The following is a 10,398-nucleotide window of genomic DNA, read 5'->3' on the forward strand; positions in this document are numbered from 1 at the left end:
TTTGTATACCGAACAAAACTCACAGGAAATTAACAATTCTTAATCAGTTGTGCTGCTGCATGTTTTTTATTGCTAAAGATGCAATAACTCCATCAAAACTCAATTGTGAACACTCAAAGTTGCTGCCTGAATGGGATAAACAGCGTTTCTGCCAGTGAAGCAGTTTACAATTAGTATGGTGTGAAGGAAAGGAGTGTTAATGCGTGAAGAAAGCTTTCTACCTTCCTATTATTTTTTATTTTGTCACTGTATATGGGAATGCAAGTTGGAAAAGGTTCATTTGTACATTTACATGTAGTCATGTCAATGTTTACATGCCCTTGCAGTTGTAGAAGTGCAGTCCACTCACTTGTCTTGCATTCATGATCAACGGCAACTTGCTGGGTGATGTAAGATTACTATTAAAACAAAAAAATTCACTTATGTAGTGCGAGTGACACAGGGCACAATTCCGAGTAAAGCAACAAATTGATCACAGTATGCCAAAGAACATACAAGAGGAAATAAAGAAAAACAACAACAAAAGAATCAATTACAGTACAATCTAACTTCAAAATGAAGTCACATTTGGCAAGAAAACACCTTAGTCATATCTGATAATCATCTTAAGCACACGTGCCAACATTAGTGATATAGTCTCCACAAATTTTTATTTACATCATTATGTCTGATATATTGAAACTCACGACACCCCAAATATAGAAAAACAATATTAAGATACGATAAAATGTTCAAAAATATTAGAAAAATTTACTAGCCTCAGAGTACCCTAAGCAGTTTACTAGTCAACGCTTTATTCAAACCTGGTGGGAGCACAAGTTTTGGTCGAATAATCAAAAACGCTGAGCTGAAATAGTAAACGGCAAAAAAATGAATGGATTCAAATATTTTGTGATGCTTGAAGTATGTCGTAATTGACAGACTACTTCAGCATTACAATAACTGTAACAGTTGTTGCCGCTCAGTGACCTGCAGAGCTCAACACTATCGCTGGCACTGACAAAATTCTCAAAAGGAGACATCACCTTGCCTGACCTAGGACACAGCGCATCATCACTGCAAGACAGGTAGCTGCCATCACTACAGTCATTACCGTCACTGTCATTGCGTAGAAAATCAGTAGCGTTGTCTGCCGAATTTTTTGTGCATTAGATGGCTTTAGAGCTTTGAGTAACCACTGCCTGCACGAGGGGGCGCCAGTTCACTTATATAGACCGCTGACCATTACATCGGTAATATACAGGTTAGCAATGCAAGCAAGTAAATTAAAACTGTCATCATGGGCACAGAATAATGGCATTTTGGGGAGAACTTCAGAATGGCTTGAGAATAGGTAGGTGGCTGGATAACTTATTTGTCCTTACTCAGTGTATTGAAATGTCAAGAGTAAAAAGGAGACCGTTATATGTGGCCTTTTTAGACATTACAGGAGCATATGACAACATAGGCTGCAACATTTTGTGGGATATTCTGGAAGGCGAAGGTTCGGGCAATGATTGTATCCAGCTTTTGAGAGATATTTATTGAAAAAATATTTTTTGCATTGAATGGGAAGGGATGAGAAGCAAGGAGAAAGTTGATATCAACAAGGGACTGAGGCAAGAGTGCCCTTTATCCCCACTGTTGTTTATGATGTACATGGTGAAGATGGAGAGGGCGCTAGAAGGAAGTAATATCGGGTTTAATCTCGCATACAAACAGCCCGGTACAGTAGTACAGCAACATCTTCAAAGTTTGTTTTATGCAGAGGACATTGTGTTGCTAGCTAACAAGCTAAGTGATTTGCAATGTCTGGCTAATATCTGTTCACAGGAAGGCCAGAATTTACGCCTCAATTTTAGCATAAAAAAATTAGGTGTTGTGTTATTCAATAAAAAAAAAAGGAAGGACGCGGCTACCTGTATACTATCTCTCACTCAAAGGTATCTCCAATAAAAAAAAATAAAGAAAATAAAAAATTACCGACGATTACGTTACTTCCTAATGCGAAATTTGAGCGCAGCAAATAAGCTGTTTCACCTTTTGGATAGATTGAGGCAAAGAAATCGAGCAACACATGTATGCGCTATCACATAATTTTTTTTTTATTTTTCACACGTATTCCTTTAACAAAGACTCCACTAACAGTTCTTGACAGTCATGAAGGAAGCTTTGTGGTCGGAGAAATAGACTGATATATGTTCGACTTGGTACACCAATGCTTGATTCTCAAAGACGAGATCTATACAAGTGCCTCGCGAGGTTGTCACAGCCGTGGGGGAAGCAGAGGCTAAGCGTCGCCGCCGAGAAGACCCTGCCGTTCGCGCCGCCGAAGCGAAGGCTCATCGCCGCCGTCGAGAGCAACCAGCAGTAAGCGAGGCTGAAGCAGAAGCTCATCGCCGCCGCCGAGAAGACCCTGCAGTTCGCGCCGCCGAAGCGGAGGCTCATCGCCGCCGTCGAGAGCAACCAGCAGTAAGCGGAAGCGGAGGGGGGCGGCGTGTACACCCAGCCGCAAACGATGGGGGCAGAAGCGCGCGCAGCAAGCGGACAACACGATAAAGGGAGGAGGGAAGAGATAGCAGCGACTGACTGATGCCGCTGACGGCGATAGTGAGTCAACCCCAGCTATCCGCCACACAAGAACAGGGGGGGGGGGACCCTTTCCTCCTCTTTCTGCATGGCGGCGACGGTGTTCTATGCAGTCACGTTATCTTGACTCTCTAGCGGCGTCAGCAGCATCCAGCGGTATCAGTCGGTCGCTGCTAGCGCTGGGGGGATGAAAGGGGGGCGGAGCTGGTTACGAGGCCGACGACGACGCCGACGACGACGCGAAACCCAGGAACGGACGCCAAAGAGCTGCGCTCTAAAACAGTGAACAGACAGTGTCAATTCAGGGCCAGGAAATACCTCAGGTGAAAGAGTATAAATACCTTGGTATATGGACAAATGAAGGCAATAGAAATAGGGAAATGCAGGAAAAACAACAGCAAAGGGGAAGAGAAATGCGGCCATAATGAAACGGAGTACGCTATGGGGATACAATAAGTACTAGGTGTTCCAGGGTATGTGACAAGGTTTAACGGTTCCAGGACTTACATTTGGAAATGAGTTTGCTTGAAATGAGGGCTACTATCAGGACTCGATGGCAACCAAAGGTCAGCAGGATGCCTCGCATTGGGTGCTCACAGGAAGACTATAAGTGAAGCTGTGCAGTGTGATATGGGCTGGACAAGCTTTGAAGTGAGAGAAGCTCACAGTAAAATTGATTATGAATAGCGACTGAGGAATATGGAAGAAAGTAAATGGGCTGGGAGTGTTTTCAGGTATTTGTATAAGAAAAACATTGATTCAGAGTGGAGGAAAAGAACTAGGAAGCTTACCAGCAAGTATGCGATCTGTATGGTGAGCAACACAGCAACAAAGAACGTCAAGCGGAAAGTCAGAGAGGCTGAAATAATCTCATGGGTGGCGGCACTTGAAAGAAACTTGTCATGAGTAACTACTTGTGGAAAAAACGAAATCAGGAAAGAAACAATTTATGTCAACTCAAAGGGAAGCTCATTACTTTTTGAAGCAAGATAGGGATGCCTTAGAACACGCACTTATAAAGCGAAATATAAAAAGAAGCATGTGCTTGCTGCGGCAAAGCTAGTATGTTTTATTAGAATGTGAAGACATCTGCCGAGCGGTCGATTTAGGCATCTCTGACGAGCTCCTTGTAGCCCTCGGGTTCAGTGAGAGCAGGGGGAAAGTAAACATGTCCGCAGCAGAGATTAGTAAGCGGCGATTGGAAGATTGGTGGAGGAGATTTAAACACTCTTTACACCCTTTGAGGCTTATCTTGGCCCACAACAATAACCTGCTTTTCACTCACACCGCCATTATTATCGAGCTTTACGCAACATGGGCTTATTGTGGCGTTACGGAAGGAATGCAATGACAGTCTGCAAACGCTACGGTGAAGCTGCCTTACACCATAGATGACGCGATGACAAGGACAGCTTTTCTTTTCCCTTTGGAACAGTACCCCATTGGGTGCTATTCTGAAGTTTCTGCCACTGCACACGCAGGCGGCTATGGTTTTGCACATTACATGACCGCATCGCCTGCCTCGAGCAACTGTTCCCGGTGCAGCGAGCACACACTACAAATGTAGAAAGACAAGGGCGCCGCACAGAACACCTCATGGGCGCAGGTAGCTAATGTGAAGCAGAATCAAAAACCTCGTCTCAGTTTTTTTTTTTTTTCGTTCTCGGTCCATACATAAACGCACAAAACTAATCAGCCTGTCAGGGGCAGCCAGCATTGGCATCACAAGCACCTCTACCCACAGACAGCGACATATTTGATTTGAATTTGAGATTGATTTGAGAGATACTGCTGGGATGTTGATCGGGCTGTCCCATTCGGAACAGGTCGCCAAGCGCGGCATAGCCAAATCACACGCAAATGTGCACAAAACAGAAGAAAAGTAAATTAATAAGAAAGTTTAAATACCATTATTGCGTTTGCTTTATGGAAGAGGGCCTAGTACGGGCGCACTTTCAATCGCGATCCAGCCCAATCGGGATCGGATTTCTCGGTCGCGATTGGCATTTTTGCTCAAGCTGTAGGAGGCAACGTGTAGGCGACGAGCGAACGCGACAGCCATCTCCATCGCATCGCTTGCCGCTGTCGCGCCTTTATTACAAGACTATACAGAACCAACCTCTGCACGAGGCATGACGCGAGGCGAACGCTGCCTTACTTGTATGTGTGTGCGCCTGTGTTTTGGAGAGCGATTCATTCTAAATGGGACAGCCCGATGAACATCAACATCGCAGGACTCAAATATGTCGCTGTCGGGAAGCAGCTGAAACGTGAACGAGAAACCACGGCGCTTGGGGAAACCTTTGAGGAAGTTCTAGAGTTGTACGCACCGGTACAGTGGCTACAGCTAGAGCGCTAGCGCAGTTCTAGCCAACGTATGGCTGAGCCTGATAGCATACTGCCGTCGAGGGCCCCGGGGCGATTTCGCGCAAAGGTGAGCGGGTCGGCCGCAGCTAGCAGTTTTCGTACATTTACGCATAGACCACGGACGAAGCAGGACAACAGAGAAGCTCCCGTACTGCGCGACACTGATCGCCTGCATCCTTATCGTCCTACAATCGTAGTGTATGGGTACAGTTGACTGAGAAGCATAAGTACAGCATCGACCAAGTTCCGCACGTGATATTCCGAAATGGCAGAAAAACGACTGACCTTGTCATCCCTCCGTCTGCGAGGTAAGCAGGCAGTACCATCCATCACTGTAGCGCCTGCAGATGTCACATTGCAGCCCACTGTGCCCATGGCGTGTGAAGAGTAATATCGCTTCGTGTGAGCTCGATAATGCACGGTGGTTTCAGTGAAAGAACGCGAGACCACAATACGTTCTCCACACATCTGTAGACGGTGCTTCCATGAACATGCGAACCTACACTCGATCGCAGGGTTCGTGAATCTCTTTGAAACCCTTAATAACACTTGAATTTAGAAAACGAGATCGAAGGGACCCTAAAACTCCTTAAAGATAAGTTTGCTCCTTGAATTCCTTAAAAGCTGAGGTTGGGAGTGACTTTCGAACATTCGAAGTAACAAACTCAGCATCGGAGTGATTCCATGGACACTGTCTATCAGGAAACGACCTTAGGTATTTTATTTTGAGAGTGTCACTAAATGATGCAATTTGGCATGTACTCGGGCACCGATGATAGGCTTGTTTAATTTACCATTGCCATCGTGGAGCTACACGAATTCGCCAGATAAAGCAACCAAGCCGTCCCACTGTTCTTTCATTAGTTGGTTCACATGGCAGTCATCGTGGCACCAGTTTCAAGACCTAGGTTCTGTAAAGCCTGGCGGAAAGTTTCAGCCATTTAGCTTTAGCACAATGAGAATCTTTAACTGAAGCCAGACACTGCTAACCATCACGGTAGAAGGCGATTGACATCATTACAATGGGAATATCAAGTTCGAAAAGTCATCTGAAGATATTGAAGCTAAGGTCAAGGAGATTTCACTTTTTTCCAGTGCATGTGTATGAATAAGGTTTGTTTCTCCTCTTTGTATTATAGCCTTTGGCATGCTTGAATTTTAAGGCAACTGTTCTTTGCTTTCGCTTAACTCGCTCATTCCTATGGCTTTAGAGACTGTCATCCTAACAACCACAAACAGGATCTCAGATGGCAGGAAAAGCTATATGTAGAATGTCTGCAGCAGTGTTGGCAATTTAGTGAGAAATTAGATCAATTTAGTGATTTTGTGGTCACCATAACAACTACTTTGCCTTTTTGGAGTCTAGCTGCCCGCCGTCCGATCGAGGAGTACTGACATCATGGCCTCAGATTTAGAGATATATGGCCAGTAAATTGCCCTCGTAAAATTGCTCAAGGGAGTTTGGCTGCGTCATACCCATTTCACCCCAATGGGAATGTATGCATTTCTGTTGTGCCGCTACTTCTAAAGACATATCAAAGAGCTTAGTAGTGAGCTATCGGAAACATCAAAACTGCTTTTCTAGGCAAAACACACTTTTGAGATCAGATACCGCTTTAGAAAATCTGGGGTTGTTTTCTCTTTGCATTCTGACCATTGACTTGCCACCGCAGGAAGTAATGAAGATATTTAGTTCAAAATTATTAAATACTTCCAGCAACCAAATAGATAAGACAAACTTCTGAGGAAGCTATCATCATTGCTCATGAACTTTTCGGTAAAAGTTTGCAGTTTTGACTATAATTTGAAGCAGTGATGCATTAGCTGTTGCAATATTATGCTTGACTTGTACTAAATGACACCTGACGTGTTCACGTCAGGCTCGCCTAGATCAAGTCAAGCATGGGCTTCAAGTTAAGACACCTATCTGAACACGAGGATAAGCAGTAAGTTAGAACACCAGGCATTTCTCTTATAATAAATCCTCTCTCTCTCCTTTTGAGGAGGTAAAGAAAATGTTCTTAAATGTCGGCTCTAGTACACGTCGTCATTTGTGTAGGTGGTCCACCCGAATGGCGGCGCAGAGTGACACAACCATTTCTTCCCCCTCTTTACTTTTTAGCCTTTCACTTCTTGCTACTGGCTTTGTTTATATCCTTTCAACTTGGTGCTGATTTATAGATGGCCTGCAGAGCATGGCATCAGCCAATCGTCATGTGCTCAGGAGGCGACGCACAGTATTCATTGCTGCAGTGTTTTGGGCTACAACCTGATTACCTTGCCCCAAGAAATCAACGATTAATGTCTGCAAGTCACCAGCCATACAAAAGTAGCGCTGAGTACAACAGAAGTGAGAAGCGAAATGACAGGAAATCGCCAAGGACACAAAAAAAAAAAAATTGCAGAATGCATCTCTAATTACTTGTGAAATTTTGTTGATATTTGTTGAAGCCATTGTAGCAAAAATAAGACAAATCTAAAGAACAGAGGACTGCACACAATGGGCATAGTCTCCTGCCCTCTATTCTTTGTGTTTGTCTTATTTGCGTTACAGTGGCTTCAACTCATTTCTAGTGATTATCTGTGGCAATGCGACAGCAATTCATCATTACAGTGCATTACTACAAGGTTTATAAGTTTGCATATGTTAATTGTGACTAGACCTGGGGTGACGGTTGTGGTGATTGTGATGCTTTGTAGATATTTTGCTGCCTGCGATGACAACTAAAGAACAATGTGTGCATACGCAATGCACATCTTCCAATTTCAGAATTTATTAGCGTTTTGTGAACATGTGATCAGTTACACATCCGCTGGTGACTGCGACAATATTTAGTCTTAGTTTTCTTAGATCCAGCCCCAAGTCGTAAGGATCACAGGTCGAGTCACAATAAACATGTTTTTGTCTTCGGCATCTTCCTCTCTCCGTTGTGTGTTTTGCTCCCATAGTGCGCATTTCCAAGAAATCAAACCATACCAATTGGCTCAATTGTCAGCCATCTTGAAACATGTACAAACTTATGAATCATGTCGTCATGTGCTATAACACTGAAATGCAGTTAAAATTGCATAGATGATAATTGGACGTTACTTCTGGAACAGTCTTTGTATTTGATGTGTTTTGGTGCAGCATAGTCTGACGTTTCAAACACTAATTGATTATACCCCTGTCACGCTGGATGTTTTAATGTTGTTAGATTCGAATGAGATCTAGTGCAGCTAATGCCACTCGACCCATTGTGGTGCTATGCAGGAAAAGTTAGTAATTTGGTCATGATATCTGTGGCGATCATATTTAAAAATAAGAGAAAAGTAGGAAGTATGTGTAAAGTGTCTAAAAAGGCAATTTATTTATTGTAAAATAAGTATTGGGCATCACTTCAAGCAAGTAACATGCATACAAAACTTCTATTTCTTATAAAGTTTTCTCAGATCCAGCTCCAAATCGTAAGGATCGCAGATCTAGTCACAATAAACATGTTTGTGTTTGTCTGGCCACTATAAGCCATGACAAGGCTTAGCCAGCTTATTAGCCATAGCCGATAAATTTAACACAAAAAATATGACTGACATGGCAGCGTAGAGCAACAATGCTCAGTAGCAGGAGGCAAAGCAGTTAGTTGCTGTGTATTTTGCACTGCGAGCTCCACTGCACCTGGCCCCAGTGCTCTCGTCCTGTTAATGCCATTCGAGACACCAGAAACACATGCACACAGCTGCCCGATTTTTTACATTATGGCCGACTAGTAGAGCGACAGCACCAAGACGCCACTGAGGGGGAGAGTAAAAAGCATTTTGTGACAGCCTACCATACAGCTTTTCCTTCGTTAAAATGACAGAGGCCTTAAAACATGCAAAATTATGTTTTTAGATGAATGCTTCTCAAATTATGAATGCTCAATGTCAGATTTTACCTTCTCTCTCGGGTGGAGAGTATATATTCGCTTCGAGTGCAAAGCCGAATGAATTTCTCGAACTGATTTGATTGTGGAAATCATCTAATTCTAATGGTGCTAAATATTGCTATGTAGCAGCCAACTAATGTCATCCAACACTAATGCCGTTTGATTTGAATGACATTAAAACATCCAGTGTTACAAGTGTGTAACACACAAACTACTCGTGTACGTGCTCAAGAAAGCACTACAGTAAACTCTCAGTTGTACGAACGTCGATTTATCGAATATTTCAGAATAACGAACTTTTTAAATATCCCCGGCAGTTTTCTTATAGATTCTATGCAAAAATGTTTCACTTAAACGAATTTCGGAACAGTCAATATTTCAGTTGAACGAACTTGCTCAGAGGACCAAGGCTTATTTTTTTCATCAGCTGGAGGTCGATAGCAATACTTTGTTTGAAGACTATGCACAGTGTGACAGTGCACTGATTACCTGTGCTGGACAGACAGATCTGGAGATTGTTTCCAGTGTTCGTCCTGAAGAAGAGTGCGACGAAGAAGAGGCAACTGCCGAGCCAGTTTCAAGCCCTATAACTCTAGCTGAGGTTGTAGGGTACATTGGAAAGTTGAGAGACTTTGTGTCTCAACAGCAAGCTGTGCCAGAAGAAATGTACAAAAACATTGACTCTTTGGACAGTTTTGTTACTTCCTGTGCTTTAAAAGTACAAGTGCAGAAGAAGATTACAGATTTTTTTCTAAGTGAGAAAGGCAGCATTATAACTGTTATGAACCTTGTACTTGTTGTACAAATTCCATTTCACACATTTCTAACACTATGGATGCCATGTCTTTTGCTCCATGAATTGTACTTCAAACTTTTGACTCCGTATGCCATGACTTATGTTGGTCTAGTGAATATTCAGTTTAGTGAACTTTCAGTTAAGTGAACTATTTCCTTTGGTCCCTTGAAGTTCACTCAAGTGAGAGTTACCCGCCGTGGTTGCTCAGTGGCTATGGTGTCGGGCAGCTGAGCACGAGGTCGCGGGATCGAATCCCGGCCACGGTGGCCGCATTTCGATGGGGGGGAAATGCGAAAACACCCGTGTACTTAGATTTAGGTGCACGTTAAAGAACCCTAGGTGGTCGAAATTTCTGGAGTCCTCCACTATGGCGTGCCTCATAATCAGAAAGTGGTTTTGGCACGTAAAACCCCATAATAACAAAAAAAAGTGAGAGTTCACTGTATTTGCTATTTTCGAATACTGGAAACTGACCAGATGTTTTGTAACAACCTACTGCTAACACCTTGACATCTTGCTACTGTTTTTTGTCAGGTAAACAAAGTATTGCAAGTTATCTGAAGGGAAACTATGACAAAAGTTTTTGAAGCACTGCAGATACAAAATGGATAATGCAAGCTTTGTTTTCAGCTTCGTCGCAGAAACATACATGACACCCATGATATTTGCTTGTAGTCTGTCATTTAGTGTTTTTGGAAGTAGCAGTTTTATGTTTTACATTACAACCAGTGATGTTTTCTTCGCAGTTTACACATGTTCACT

At 43.1% G+C, this 10,398-nt stretch overlaps 1 long non-coding RNA gene across 1 annotated transcript; it reads left to right on the forward strand.

Moving 5' to 3' along the window:
* Positions 1-4,733: 4,733 nt before the first annotated feature.
* Positions 4,734-10,192, forward strand: LOC142592640 (uncharacterized). The gene is made up of 2 exons (XR_012830754.1): positions 4,734-5,243; positions 7,117-10,192. It is a non-coding gene; the product is annotated as an uncharacterized LOC142592640 (long non-coding RNA).
* Positions 10,193-10,398: the final 206 nt, after the last annotated feature.

The sequence above is a fragment of the Dermacentor variabilis genome, chromosome 9 (assembly GCF_050947875.1).
Source record: "Dermacentor variabilis isolate Ectoservices chromosome 9, ASM5094787v1, whole genome shotgun sequence".
NCBI lineage: Eukaryota > Metazoa > Arthropoda > Arachnida > Ixodida > Ixodidae > Dermacentor > Dermacentor variabilis.